Consider the following 15,602-nt stretch of genomic DNA (forward strand, 5'->3'; position numbering starts at 1 on the left):
GTGATGGGGGTTTGCTCACCACTCATGAGGACTTGGTGGCTGCAGCACCCCAGGACTTGGGCCTCTATACATCCATCAGGCTCGGAAATCTGGGCAAATCCATCCCTGGAGCTCAGCCAGGGTGAACAGCCCGTTCTTGGCCACCAATGTCTTCCTGAGGCCTGGAAGGACACAGACCAGTTCTGCCTGACAAGACCTGTGGACCTGGTTTCTTGGGCCTGGGGTCACGGGGGCTTATGGATAAGCTGTGTCACGGGAGGCAGCTCCCATGACCAGAGCCCGGGTCATTACCTGCAAGAGATAGGGAGGGACAGTGGCCTGCTAGGTCCCAGCAGTACTGGCAAAAGGGACAGAAGACAGGAAGGTGGATTGGCACAGCTTTCAAGATGCCTTCCTTGGTCACTTGTTCCAGTTCCTGTCAGAAAATAACCAGTGACCCCCAGACTTCATAGCATACAACGATCTTCCTATGCTCACAGTTCTGTGGGTCTAGAATTTGAACAGGGCCTGGGAGGCTGCTTTGCCTCTAGTCTGTGATGTCCGAGGCCCCAGGTGACTGCTAAGGGCAACCTAAGAGCTGGCAATCATCTGAAGACATCTTCTCTCATGTTTTCCCCACACGATGCTGGCTGCTGGGCCGAGGGTCAGGGCACCTTCGTGTGGCATCTTCACGTGGCTTGAGCTTCCTCTTAGCATGGTGGCCTCATCACAGTCCCAACTTCTTACCTGGCGCCTTATGGCTCCAGAGGTGAGTGTCTGGCTTCATTGCGTTTTCTGATTGAGCTTTGGAAGTAACGTGGCATCACTGCCACTGTATTCCTTTGGTTGTTTATTTAATATTTATTTATTTTTAAAGATTTTCTTTATTTATTCAGGAGAGACACAGAGAGAGGCAGAGACATAGGCAGAGGGAGAAGCAGGCTCCTGATGGGGGACTCAATTCCAGGACCCCAGGATCATGACCTGAGCCAAAGGCAGATGCTCAACCACTGAGCCACCCAGGTGTCTCTGTATTCCTTTGGTTATAAGCACATCACAAGCACCCCCAGATTCGAGGTAGGGGGAACAGACACCCTTCTCCTCCTTGACTTGAGGGAGGCATGTCAAGCTCAGTTGTACTAAAGCACACGGGATAGGAGATGCTATTGTGACCATCTTGGGTCATAGTGGGATACACTGCTCATTGGTTTTCCTCTCACTCGGCCCCAGCCACGGTATCTGCACCGATGGCCTTGACCGGGCCTCTGCCATGTTTCTTCCCCCCCGACCAGCGGTGGGCCAGCTCCTCCACTGGCCTGTTAGTGAGCCAACCACACGGTACGGGGCAGCTCCCTGCACCTCTGCCTTTCTCACCGTGGCTGGGCTAAGGAGGCATGTTCAGGGTTCACTGGAGCTCAGAGGGCCATTTGATTTAGTGGGGGAACCCTGAGAGCCTGGGCTCACTCACCTCCCTCAGTATCTGCGGCCGTTCGTGTGGCTTTGGGGCTTGTTTTTCTTGGCTCTAACCTGCAGCTCTGGAATGAGGGGAGCCAGCAAAGCCTCACCCTGGAGCCAAGCGGCCTGGGGCCGACGAGCCCCCCAGTGGCCCAGAGGTTCCTCTGTGGATGGCTGCCCCTCCGTGGCTGTGGTTCAGGAGTCTTGGGACAGAGCCCTTGACCTGCCCCTTCCTATTTGTGTAAAGCTTATTTTTTGTGGTGTGCAGTGTCTGTGGGACTGAGGTGGAGTGAATGGCAGAGGTGCTTCCTGCTGCCTCTGGGGGCTCAGAAGTCGTGGACAGTGAAAGGAGAGTAGGTCACAGCTGTGAGAATTGTGGGATCTTTGGAGTTTCAGAAGCTACTTTTTCCAGAGACTCTCGCAGGAATAGTTTTCTCTGGATTTTTCAAACCAACCCCCTGCACTCTTTTTGTCTGTTCCCCACGTGTGGCTGACCCTCAGACCTGAGCAATCCCCGGAGTGGACACAGGGCCCGACTCAGGCCTGCACCTGGCCTTGGGCGACACGCCAGCGATGGAAACGTGTGTGTCTGTCTGTGCACACGCACGCACGCAGACAGACCCACACATTATGTGCACACGCACGCCTCTCTCATGCCACACACTACATGCGTCCATAGCACACATATACCACATACACTTATGTACACATACCACATTCTACAGGCACCTATACCACACACCACTCACACACCATACACCACACACATACACACCCAAATATCACACGTATTCATGCCACACACCACATGCCACATACACACCCACACCTCCACACTCACATCACACACACACATCCCTATTATCACAAATGTACCCATACCACACACACCCCAGACAATCATACCCATACATCCACATACCATACCCATACTGTACACACAGACACCACATATGCCAGGCACACCACACATACATGCACACACATATGCCACACGTGCACACACCACTACACATACCACTCATGCACACACACCACACATGTACACTATACATACATAAGGACACACACCACACATCACACTATACATCACATGTACACCCTCACCCTTCACACTCACACATGCACACACACTATACCACACACACACACAGCACACACATGTACACCATACATTCCCACACATGGGGACTCACACGACATACCACATATACACCCACACACTCCACACTTCTACACATGCACACACACCTCACATACTCAGAGAAAAGACTCTTCACAAGCCCATGGCACCTACAGAAAAGCCAAGTCACATTCCTAAAAATTTCTATTGCACAGAGAAAGTAGAATGTTGATTACGATGTTCCAAGAAGTCCAGAAGAGAGAACGGCCCCGCCTCTCCCACAGCTGGCTCTCCCCTGGCATGCCAGGGCTCCTCTGGGCCTGCGCCCACCCCAGCAGCTTGAGTGTCTGTATTTACATACGTCCACACACAGCCACAGGGTTCCTTCTTCCCCAGATGGAATCATACTTGGGAATACTTGGTAAAGTAAACTCATCAAGCCCACAAACTCTCCTCAGAGGGCCAGGAGCCCAGAGGCATCCATTTCTCATCAGACCTCGCTGAGGCGGGGAGGGCAGGGGCCAGGCCTCCTGGAGCAGGGCGCCCTCTGGCCGCGGGTGGGGAAACCACAGTCTGGAACTTGCAGTGGGAGCTGGTGGCCGTAAGGAAAGGGGGTGGGGGGAGAGGCGGGGTCAACCTCTTCCTCCCCTGGGCTCCAGGGAGGGAGAAGAGCTCTTAAGATTTGGGAAACAGCGTATCCTTTGGCCAAGCACTCAGCAGCTGGCCACCATGGTCAGCCGAGTTCTTTCTTGGCTGTGGAAGAGGCAGACCCAGCCCCTGGCTTACCCGAGGTGTTACTGGCACCATCTGGAGGCTCCTCACCACACGGGGCCGACTGACTTTCTGAGAGGGCCCACATCAGGAAGTGCACGCTTATGGGGTACGGGGGAAGCCTCTGCACCCCAACCTCTCTCCTGCCCTGGCTCAGAGTCCACCTGCCCATTTCCCTTGAACACATAGGTCCTGGCCCCTGACCTCTGGGCAATCCATTCCTCCTGGTCCTGAAGGGAATGTGCAAGAGCCACTGAGCTGAGAAACTCTCCTGGGCCTTTCAGGGCAATTGTCAGGGACAGGACTTGAACCTGGATCTCTCTGTGTCTCCAAAACCCTCACTTGCCACCACCTTGGGGAATAGCCACTCCCTTGGTCTTCAGCAACCCTGACAGGGAAGTTTGGGGTGAAAACTCTGGGCATTCATTTGGCTTTTGGAGTTTAGAGAGGCTAACTACAGGACCAGGCAGAGACCTTTAGCCATCCCTTCCCTGAGCTCAAGTTCTTGGGTTTCTCTGTTCTGAGGCCTCCTCCTCCCCACCCGTCTGACTTCGTCACCCTGGGACTGAGTGGTGTGCTGAGCCCTCACTGTGGGTTCTCTGCCACTGCCCAGGAGGCAGGTGGGACAGAGCTGGAGGTCCCAGGAGCGAGGGGCTGCCGTGGTGCCGCCAGGTGGTAGGAGGGAAGGCCTAGTTTTCCGACTCTGGCCCCAGCTGCTGCTCACCACGCAGCCGAATTCAGTGTGACTCTGCTCTCTGCATGCAGACCTCTGAGACCTCGGAACATAGCAGTGGATGGATGCAAGGGAAACCGCTAGCAGGGCAACTTCAAGGCCAGGGTTTGGGGGATGGGTGGCCCAGTGGCTGGAAGGGGCCGGGAGATCACCAGAGGGCCTGGGACTCCCTCCGTGGAGGGGATGTCTCCCCCACTGACCAGCAGGCTGAGCTCTAGCCCATACTCTGCTCCACCGGAGGCAATGAACACCTAGCATGCTTTAGATACAATTTAAGCCATTTTAGTAAATAAAATCCAGATAAAATGTTAATTCACTTCCACTTCTTGAATGCGGCTGGTTGGAGGCCGCACAGACCTATCCAGCTCTTGCAGAGGTGGAGGTGAACTTCTAGCTCCCAGGTGCAGACTGTATCCTCTGCAGAGCTTCCACCCCACCACCCCACCACCCCTCCTCTCCCCGCTCCCTCCCTCCTTCCCTCCACTTCTTCATCCCCTCATCTGCACTGCACCTGGGGAGGAGTTACTCTGCTCTGAGAGCAGAGTTGACACAGGGTGGAACTTGGCTGGCCTTGAAGGCAGAGGATCCATTCCAGACCAGGCCGGTGGGAAAGATGTCACCTTGCCCTGCACAATGCGACAGCACAGCTGGGAGGCCACCTGTGGAGGAAGTGAAGAAGCTGGCTCCCTGTCCTGGCCAGGTGCAGTGGAAGCTGGACCACCAGGCAGAGCTGTCTAGAATCCTCCTGGGCTAGTGTGTACTTGGAGGGGAGAGCAGGATGCGGCTCTCCAGGGCCCGTGGAGACGCGGAGAAGCATCTCCTGGAGCTTCAGAACGTGCCCTGTGCCTTCCCTTTTGATGTTATTTTTTTCCCCCAAATTTACTGAAGTATTATTGGCAATAAAAATTGTGTATATTTGTGGTGAACAACGTGACGTTTTGATACATGTGTCCATTGTGAAATGAATACCATAATCAGGCTAATTGACACCCATCACCTCCAAGTTGCCGCATTTTTTTGTGTGGTGAAAACTCTTAAGATTTGTTCTTTTAGCAAATTTCAAGCATGCAGAATATTACTACCTACAGTTACAATGCTGTACATTAGGTCTTCAAAACTTATTATGGAAGGTTTGTACCAGGGGCGAACATCTAGCTGACTTAGTCAAAGGAGCGTGCAACTCTCCATCTTGGGGTTGTGAATTCGGGCCCCAAGCTGGGTGTAGAGATTACTTAAAAATAAAATCTAAAAAAAAAAAAAAAAAAGAAAGAAAGAAAAAGGAAGAAAGTTTGTACCATTTGACCAACATCTCCCCTTTGCACCAACACCCCAACCCCTGGTAACTACCATTCTACTCTCTATTACTGACTTTGACTTTTGCAGATTGCACATGTGATACCGTGCAGTATTTATCTTTCTGTGCCTGGCTTATTTCACTTTGTCTGATGTCTCCAGGTTCATCCATAGTGTGGCAAATTTCAGGAATTGTTTCTTTTTGAAGGCTGACTAATTTTCCATTGTGTATATGAATCCACACCACATTTTCTTTATCCTTTCATCTGTTGACAGATATTTAGGTTGTTTCCATATAAGTGACTAAGAAGCTGCAATGAACCTGGGAGTACAGATACCTCTTTGAGACAGTGATTTTATTTCCTTTGGCTACATACCTGGAGGTGGGATTGCTGGAGAAGATGGTAATTCTATTTTTAATATTTTGAGGAACCTCTATACTATTTTCTACAATGGCTATACCAATTGAAATTTCTACCAGAAGTGTATAAGGCTTCCCTCTTCTCCACATTCTCACCAATATTTGTTATCTTTTGAGTGTTTTATAATGGCCATACTAACAGGTGCGAGGTGATATTCCATTATTGTTTTGATTTGTACTTCCTAATGATTAATGACATTGAGCAACTTTTCATATATCTGTGGGCCATTTGTATGTTTTTTTGTTTTTTGTTTTTTTTTTTACAAAAAATGTCTATTCAGGTTTTTTGCCCATTTTTAAATCAGGTTGTTTGGAGGTTTTTAAAAAATGTTTGTTTTGTTTTGTTTTGTTTGCTATTGAGTTGTATGAATTCGTTGTCTGTATTTTGGACATTAACCTCTTATTGGATATATGTTCTGCAAATATTTTCTTCCATTCCATAGATTGCTTTTTCACTTTCTTATTGTTTCTTTTCCTGTAAAGAAACTTTTTACTTTGATGTAGTCCCATTTGTTTGTGTTTGCTTTTGTTGCCTTTGAAGTAAAATCCAAGAAACCATTGCCAAGACCAATGTCTTCCCTTATGTTTCTTCTAGAAGTTTCATTGTTTCAGATCTAACATTTAATTCTAAATCCATTTTGAATTGATTTTTTGGGGTATTGTGTGAGACAAAGGTCCAATTTCATTCTTTGCGTGTGGATATTCAATTTTCCCAACACAATTTATTGAAGGGATGATATTTTCCCCGTTGTGTATTCTTGGTGCCTTTTTAAAAGACTAGTTGACCATGTATGGGTGGGCTTATTTCTAGGCTTTTGATTGTATCCCATTGGTCCATCTGTCTGTTTTTATGCCAGTACCATACTGTTTCATTTATTATAGCTTGGTAACATCAAGAAGTTTAATATCAGGAAGGTGACTCCAGCTTTGTTCTTCTTGCTCAAGAATGCTTTGGCTGTTTGGGATCTTTTGTGGTTCCAAGGAAATTTAGGATTATTTTTTCTATTTTTGTGAAAAATGCTATTTGAATCTTGACAAGGTTTGCATTGATTATATAGATCACTTTGTATAGTATTTGCAATATTAATTCTTCCAATCTATGAACATGGGAAATCTTTCCATTTATTTTTGTCTTCAATTTCTTTCACCTATGTTTGTAGTTTTCAGTGTATGGATATTTCACCTCTTTGCTTAAATTTATTCCTCAAGCATTTTTTTTTAGGTGCTATTATAAATAAGATTGTTTTCTTAATTCCTTCTTGGGTGAGTTCATTTTCAGTGTATAGAAACACAACTGATATTTCCATGTTGATTCTGTATCCTAAAATCTTACTAAATTTGTTAGTTTAAATAGTTTTTATTTTGTTTTTTTAATGATAATCTGTGAAATTTTATTTAGAGATGCAAACAATGTCTGAACAAATTGCAAGATATATTATTTTTTTTACATTTTTAAAAAATTTAAATTCAATTTGCCAACGTATAGTATAACACCCAGTGCTCATTCCATCAAGTGCCCTTCTCATTGCCTGTCACCCAGTGACTGCCATCCCACCACCCACCTCCCCTTCCACAACCTTTTGTTTCCCGGAGCTAGGAGTCTCTCATGGTTTGTCTCCCTCTCTAATTTTTCCCACTCAGTTCCCTTCCTTTCCTTTGTAATCCCTTTAGTATTCCTTATATTTCATGTATGAGTGAAGCCATATGATGTTTATCCTCCAATTGGCTTATTTCACTCAGCAAAATACCCTCCAGTTCCATCCATGTTGAAGCAAATGGTGGGTATTTGTCATTTCTAATGACTAATATTCCATTGTATACATAGACCACATCTTCTTTATCCATTCATCTGTCGAACAGCATCGTGGCTCCTTCCACAGCTTGACTATTTTTGTTTGTATGGGGAGTCTTTAGGGTTATCAATATATAACATCATGTTATCTGCCAAGGCAATTTTACTTCTTCCTTTTCTATTTGGATCTCTTTATTTCTTTTTCTTGCCTAATCGTTTTGGTTAGGATTTCCAGTACTTTCCAGAAGTGGTGAGTGTGGGATCCTTGTTTTCTTTGTGGTCTTTGAGAAAAAGTTTTTAGCTTTTCACTACTAAGTATGATGTTAGCTATTGGCTTATCATCTGTGATCTTTATGATGTTGAGGTATATTATTTATATATCTAACTCATTGAGAATACCTTTTAGCATGAAAGAATGCTAGAATGACAAGAATGATTGTCAAATGCTTCTATTAAGATGATCATATGATAGTTGTCCTTTATTCTGTTAAATGTGACCTATTGACATTGTATATGTTGAAATATCCTTGCATCCCAGGGATAAATTCGACTTGATTATGGTGTATGGTTCCTTTAATGTGTTTTTAAAATTCACGTTATTTTATTTTGTTGGGGATTTCTGCAGCTATGTTCACCAGAGACATTGATCTCTAATGTTATCTTCTTGCAGTATACTTGTCTGGCTTATGTATAAGGGTCATGTTGGCTTCATAAAATGAGTTTAGAAGTGCTCTCTTCTCTTGAATGTTTTGAAATAATTGGGAAGAACTGGTATTAATTCTTCTTTAAATGTTTGGTAGAATTCACTACTGGATGACTTGTTTGTTGGGAGACTTTTGGTTACTGATTAATCTCTACCCATTATTGATCTGTTCATATTTTTCTATTTCTTCATAATTCAATCTTGGTAGTTTGTGTTTCTAGAAATTTATCCATTTCTTCAAGGTTATCCTATTTGTTGGGGTATAATTGTTCATTGTAGGCACTCATGATCCTTTGTATTTCTGTGGTATCAGTTGTAATCTGTATCCTATTTATTTATTTATTTTAAAAAGAGATTTTATTCTAGTAGCTATAATTACAGTGCTTGTTTGTTGAAATGAAAACTGAAAACAAGTATACAAAACAGTTGATTACCAACCGTGTATTGAAAGCAGTAAGAGGTTCCACGACACCAAATAAATCAATTCTGGGGACTTCCCCAAGATAAAGTTGAACAGCTCCAGCTTCTTCAGTGTTTATCAAAATACAAAAGAAAACAGTAGAGGTTGTCGTTTCGATGCCAAATCTGACCCTTGCAGGCTGAGGGAGTGAAAGCACATGTAGGGGGCTGAGGTGCTGGGATGACTGGCCTGCCCGCCCGCCCGCACTCCTGCGGCTGAGACCCCAGGTGGCCCGGAGCCAGCCAGATGCCCACGCCACCCCCAGGGAGGCCGGGGTCCCTCCGCAGGGTCCGTGGGCGGTGGCGCAGCCCCCAGCCCATCTCCTGGGCGGCCGTGTAGGCACAGGCACAAGCACAAACGCTAGGGGATGCGGCATGACCCGAGACAGAGCGATCACAGGGACCCTATGGTGACTCATTCTGGCCCATCTTCCGTTCCCAACGGGACACAGCCCACCGTGGACTGGCTCTGGCCTCCACTGCAGAACCTAAACTAGGCACGTTTCTCCCTTCTGTGTGTTCAAGTGTTCTCCTTTTCTTGTATTTGTAACGATTTTAAAAATGCACTGAGTTGGGTTTAAAACCAACCACGAGAATGGATCTCAACATAGACCTAAGCCCAGAGGAGGCGCCAGGCTGGTCCACACAGCGACCCCGGAGGCCCGCGTGCCTAAATCCCTTCTCAGTATTGAACTCTGGGTTGATTCTCTTCGTACAATAAAAAAAGCTGAGTAATATTGCATAGGAGCCCCAGAAACTGCCTCGTTGGGAACACAAACTATTACATTAAATAAAAACCCGGCTGCAGGCTGCGGCTGCCGTTGACAGCTGGTGAAGCACCTGCGCCCGACCATGGGGACAGCTCCGGCCTCACCCCACAGGAGGGAAGAGGGTGCAGGGAGGGGGCGAGGGGCCGGGGCGCCTCCCTTCTGGTTCCCGAGATGTTTGCACAGCCAGGCCAGTCCCTCACAGAGCCCGTGCCCGCTGGTGCGCAGGCGGCCTGGGTGTACCGGCTCCTGTGGGCAGGCAGTGCACCCCGGCTGGGTGGTGATCTGGGCCGTGATCTGGGCGGTGATCTGGGCCGTGATCTGGGCGGTGATCTGGGCGGTGATCTGGGCCGTGATCTGGGCCGTGATCGCAGCCGCATTCCGGGCGCTCGGGAGGCCCTGCTGGTTGGCCACGCCAGGAGGGCGGCATCCCCGGCATCCCCGCGCTCATCCTCCGCCAGCATCCTCGCGGGCTCCCCACGGCCTCGTTCACGCCTCTCGCTTGTTGCTGTCACCCCCAAAGATGAGACCTTGCGTGTTCTGGAAGCAGTGGCACCACAGAGGCCGCCCATGGCCCCCACGGGGAAGCTGATGTTCTTGTGCTCCAGGGTCCCCACATCGAAGCCTATGGTGGGAATGGGGGTCACGATCTCCCCCGGCTTTAGCTGGTACAGGATGGTGGTCTTCCCTGCAGCATCCGGGCCCACCATGAGAAGGCGCGTTTCTTTTTTGCCAAAAAGGCCCCTGAACAGGTTCGCGAAGGTATTTCCCATGCTGTAGACTGGTGCGAGCAGCTCTGGCCAGAGAAACCCTCGGCGGCCCTGTCAAGGCTACTGCTCCGAGCCAGGCGTTGGTTTCACTTCCACCCCTTTTATTTCTAATTTTATGTATTTGGATATATTTTTTTTAGTCTAGCTTTTGCTTGCCAGTTTTATTTTTTCAAAAAGCAAGTTGACATTCACTGATGTTTCTTACTGTTTTTCTAGTCTCTGTTTCATTTATTTCTGCTCTGATCTTTGTTACTTCCTTCTTTATGCTAACTTTATTTTTTTTTTAGTTTATTATTTTTCTAGTTCCTTGAGGTGTAAAGTTACATTGTATATTTAAAATCTGTTTTCCCTCTTCTTATTGTAGGCATTATCTCTGTAAACGTATCCCTTGGAATTGCTTTTTGCTGTACCCCATAAGTTTCGCTATACAGTGTTGCCATTTTTGTTTGTTTCAAGATATTCTTTGGTTTCCCTTTCAATTTCTTTTTTGATCCAATGGTTGTTCAGGTGTGTGTTGCTTAATTTCCATATATTTGTGATTTTTCCAGTTTTCTTCCTGATATTAATGTTAGTTTCTTAGCATTGTAGTCAGAAAAAGATACTGATGACTTCAATCTTCTTAAATTTGTTGTGACCTATTTTGTGACCTAACATATGATCTATCCTGGGGAATGTTCCTATGCACTTGAGATGAATGTGTATTCTGCTGCTGTTGGATGAAAAGTTCTGTATATGTTTTTTAGGTCCATGTAGTCTAAAGTGTAGTTCAAATCCAGTGTTTCCTTGATGACTTTCTGTCTGGGTGATCTAGCCATTGTTGAAAATGGGGTATTGAAATCCCCTACTATTATTGTATAGTTATTTATTTCTCCTTTTGCAAATTTTAATATTTATTTATTTTGATGCTCTGGTATTGGGTGCATATATTTTTACGATTGTTATATCCTTTTAATGATTTGACCCCTTTATCATTATATAATTAGTTTCTTGTTTCTTGTTACTGGTTTTGACTTAAAGTTTATTTTGTGTAAATTTAGTTATCTCTACTGTCTTTGGGTTTCCATTTGCATAGAATATCATTTTCCAACTCTACACTCTCAGCCTATGTGTGTCCTTAAAGTTGAAGTAAAGTCTCTTATAGACAGCTTTGGGTCTCGTTCTTTATCCATCCAGTCACTCATTGTCTTTTGACTGGAGAATTTAATCTATCTATATTTAAAGTAATTATCGATAAGGACTTACTATTGACATTTCATTAATTGTTTTCTGCCTATTTTATAGTTGCTTTATTCCTTTTTTCTGTCTTGCTGACTCCTGTTGTTATTTGATGATTTTCTATTGTGGTGTACGTTGGTTCCTTTGTCTTTATTCTTTGTGTATCTACTCTATGTTTTTGCCTCCTGGTTACCATGAGGCTTACATAAAACATAAGCCTGATAAGAACCTGTTTCACCCTGATAAAAACTTAACTTTTATCACATACAAAAACTCTACCTGCTGTGAGGCATGATGAAGACAGTCTTCTGGTAGGGTCTCTATTCTGCAGTAGTCAGGATGGAAGAGAGAGGTTCTACAGTGGCATGCAGGGCCTGTGCAAGGCCATCAACCATCATGGCCTCCCCAAATGTAGCTAAGTCCCACTCCTTGAAGGTTTACTTCTGCAGAATCATACAGATGTGCACAGCAGAGCCCCTGTGTTGATCTTTCTTTTCATCACTCAGACCTCCCCTGTGTCCTCTGTAGGTAGAGGGAAGGTGGGGCAGGGGTCTGCCCTGGAGTGGGAGAAATGTGACTGGGGAGAGGTGGGAATAGGATGTCATCCTTTTCTGGATCTTTCTGACCTGTAGATCAGAGAGATGGCAGGGATTGGGGGGCGGTGGTATCCAGAACTTTAAGCCTATAAACCTGAAGTACCTTCATTTTTTTCTCCCTCTGCTTTCAGTTAACTCAGATTTGTGAGCCTGGGTGCAAGGCTGGGAGTCAGGCTATGGGCATCCTGCTGGGCTCCTGTGTTACTGCCTGTACACTGTTGATGTCTGGTTAGTCAAGCTTGTGGATCTGCTAAACACAAAACAATCAACCTCTCTTTAAATGTTATACTCCTTATATACCTAATATGTAACACCTGAGTCTTGACCAATTTCCCCCGTTAAATATTGATTTAAAATTCTATCGAGTCTCATCACATTTAACTAAAAATCAAAATATTAGACTACCTTCAGTGCTTTAAATACCCTAAGAAGATAAAACATACATAAAATGCTACATCTGTTATGAAACCAAGTACTCACTGTAAAGCAGACCCAAACTCTACTTGTTTCACATGAGCCCCTATCTTACTCATAGCCATAGTTCTTCCAAGTGTTTCTGAGCCTTCCTAGGTTGTAATGACAAGGGAGGGAGTGGTCATGACTAGGAGGTGGGGAGGGTGTCCTGGCCCTGGATCGGGGGCTGGGCTGGGTCCATTACATACACTGTCCCTCCTGATCCTGACAGGGTGAGAACTTCCATGACATCTCACAAAGAAGAAACCAGGGTCACAGAAGTGGGGGTGGAGGTTCTTGCCCAGCATTCAGGGTTTAAAACTTGCGGGAGATCAAAGTGGGCTTTTGGGTAACCTGGATGCAACCCTGGACCTCATTTTAATTGTGGCTGTTCTAGGGAGAAGAACTATAGCCCATGTCCAGCCTCTTATGATGCAGCAGTAAGCTCTCAGGGGCAGGTCTGGCCACAGAATGTTCCAATTCATCATTGCTCAGGTCTCTCTGCCTGAACTTGAACAGAAACTTGTTAGGGCCAGCCTGAGAGCATCACTTGTTTGCCTTCAGGGCTCAAGTTGTGCTGGTGGAAAACGTACACGAACATTTAGGAATTGCACTGGGCTGCTAGTAGTGGAGAGTTGGAAAATATTGGCTTAAACAAGGAAGTGATTTCTTGGTCCATGAGGTAATGAGGAGACTGGGGGTGAGCATCCAGGGCTGGCATGGAGGGCTGCCTCCCTATCACTGTCCCAAGATCTTCCCAGAATCCCTGGAGGGCCCTGGGCTTATGTTCTGTTGAGAACCAGGGAGGCAGGGGCAGGGCTCAAGGGGTTCCCACCGAGTCAGCCCTTTGGTGATGCTTCCCTGAAGCTGGACCCATTGGCACACTATCCCTTCCCTGTAAGGGAGGCTGTGAAATGATGCACCACAAACCATGGTCTGTTACCGAACAGTCTCTGCCAGGGCTTCTCTAAGTGCTGTTTTAACTGACTGCCCCCACCTCCCTTGGCCCTATTTCCTTCAAGACTGCTCCATTCTGCCCAGGATGAGACATATCATTAGGCACTTAGGGAGCAGAGGGTTTGAGGCCCCAGGCCCTGACACGCCAGAAGACGTGGCTTCTTCCAGGGTAGCAGCCTGCTGGCATCTAGAGGGGTTTCACGGTGCTGTTTTTCTGTGGCCTTGGTGGGAGGGGGTTCTGTGTCACCATGCCTCCTTCAGGCTCCAGCAGATGCTTTCTGCAAGAGGAGAAGCAGAGAAAGCAGGACCCATTCCCCTGGTCCAAGGGGCTGGGCAGGTAGGTGGGGTCTAGTGCACCCCCAGGTAGGGTCATTGCAGAGATTGCAAATAATCAGTGGCCCTGGAAGATGGTGACCAATCGGTGGCCAGTTGTCAGAAAGTGCTGTTTTCCCTGGTGCAGGGTGGTGGGCAGGAGGTGGGAGGAAGCTGGGTGCTTATCTGCTGAGGAAGGGGCTGTGATCCTGTAGTTGGGCTGCACGTGTTCATAATATTATGGGCAAGGGCAGACCAGGGTCACAGCCCACTGACCTTTGCCAACTGTTCCCCAGGCCCCCCCAGCTGTCCTCCTACTGTGAACATCCACCTCTGCCTGCATCCCAAAGACAGCCAGGGTGGGTTCTGCTTGAGCCATGAGGTCAGATGGCTGGCCCTGCCCCTGGAACCTGATACCCTCCCTGGGGATTTCCCAGGCCTCTGGACAGCAAGGCAGAGGTATGTCATTTCTGGGGCCCGGGGGAGAAGTCCCTCCTGACCTGACTTACCATCAAGGCAAGGCTTATATACAATTCAAACAGTGCAGTGAGGAAAGTGTAAGGCAGAAGCTAATGATCTACTGCTCTATGCCAGGCCTCAACTCTGCTCCCCAGAGGCAACCGATGCCTACCCAACTCTCAGGCATCCTTCGGGATATTTTCCCTGTGAATTTCTTTTTTACTCAAATAGTAACTCTATACACACCACCCTGTGAGTTGCCTTTGAGAAAAACAATGCATTTATTATACCCTGGAGAACATGTCGGACCAGTGCCGTTAGCCCCGGCCCTTCTCTGAGCAGCTGCGGAGTACGGCAGCATGGCTGGAAGTTCAGGCACTTTTTGACTTCCCTCCTGATAGAGGTTTGGGTTGTCTCCTGTTTGGGACCATTATAGGTGATGTTACAGCGACACTCTTGTTCTTTACCTTTGGGTATTTTCACAGGAAATTCAGCATCAAATACTTAAGTGGGACTGCTAGGCTAAATGGTCTGTGCATTTGAAATTTTGATGGATTTGGATCTATCCACCAAATTTGGATGGCCAAAAAGCCCTCTAAGGGGTGGCCCCACGGTCAATTAGCTCCCGTTTAGCCCACTTTCCATTTAGCAAAGTGATTTTAAAAGACAGGTCATCAAACGTCCCTGCCTAAAACTTAAAACCAGTAGCTTTGATGGAGATCCATGCCTATAGAGCCATGCCTAGTGGGCCTCTGAGCTCCCCCTTCTTCCAAATGTTCCAGCCACACTAGCTCTTCATCTGTCGTTCCCACACAGCAGCTCAGCCCCACCACAGGGCCTTTGCACATGTGGATCTTCCAATGTGGTACCTGCGGATCTCCACAGGAATGCCCACGTGAGGGTAGTAAATGACATTTTGCTGCTGTCCTCATATCTATTTCCTCACTGTTGGGTGAGGTTGAGTGCTTTTTATGTCCTCTGCCTTCTTCCTTTTGTGTTTCCTCTTATCGAAAGGTATGAACTCTTTGTATGTAAGATATAAATGAGCTGTTTGCCTCTCATTTGTCACCAATATTTTTTTCGCAGTTGACTGTCTTTTGACTTTGTGGTAGCTTTTCCATTTAAGTTTCTAATTTTTATGTAGTGAAACCATTTCCTGCATGGTTTCCAACTTTTGTGAAGAGGTGCCCCAAGCTGGCTCCATGAGGCTGTGGGCTGAATGGCCAGCCTCTTGTCACAGAAGCTTATGCCTCAGTCTGGGGGGAGGCCAGGTCAGAGAGATGGGTCAGGACTGGATCATGGGGGCCCTGAGTGTCAGCCTAGCAGTTGGGCTGCAGGTTGTAG

At 46.9% G+C, this 15,602-nt stretch overlaps 1 pseudogene; it reads right to left on the minus strand.

Annotated features, from left to right (window-relative positions):
- Nucleotides 1–1,195: 1,195 nt before the first annotated feature.
- Nucleotides 1,196–10,269, minus strand: LOC119876158 (annotated as a pseudogene).
- Nucleotides 10,270–15,602: the final 5,333 nt, after the last annotated feature.

The sequence above is a fragment of the Canis lupus genome, chromosome 3, assembly GCF_011100685.1.
Source record: "Canis lupus familiaris isolate Mischka breed German Shepherd chromosome 3, alternate assembly UU_Cfam_GSD_1.0, whole genome shotgun sequence".
In the NCBI taxonomy this organism is placed as follows: Eukaryota; Metazoa; Chordata; class Mammalia; order Carnivora; family Canidae; genus Canis; species Canis lupus.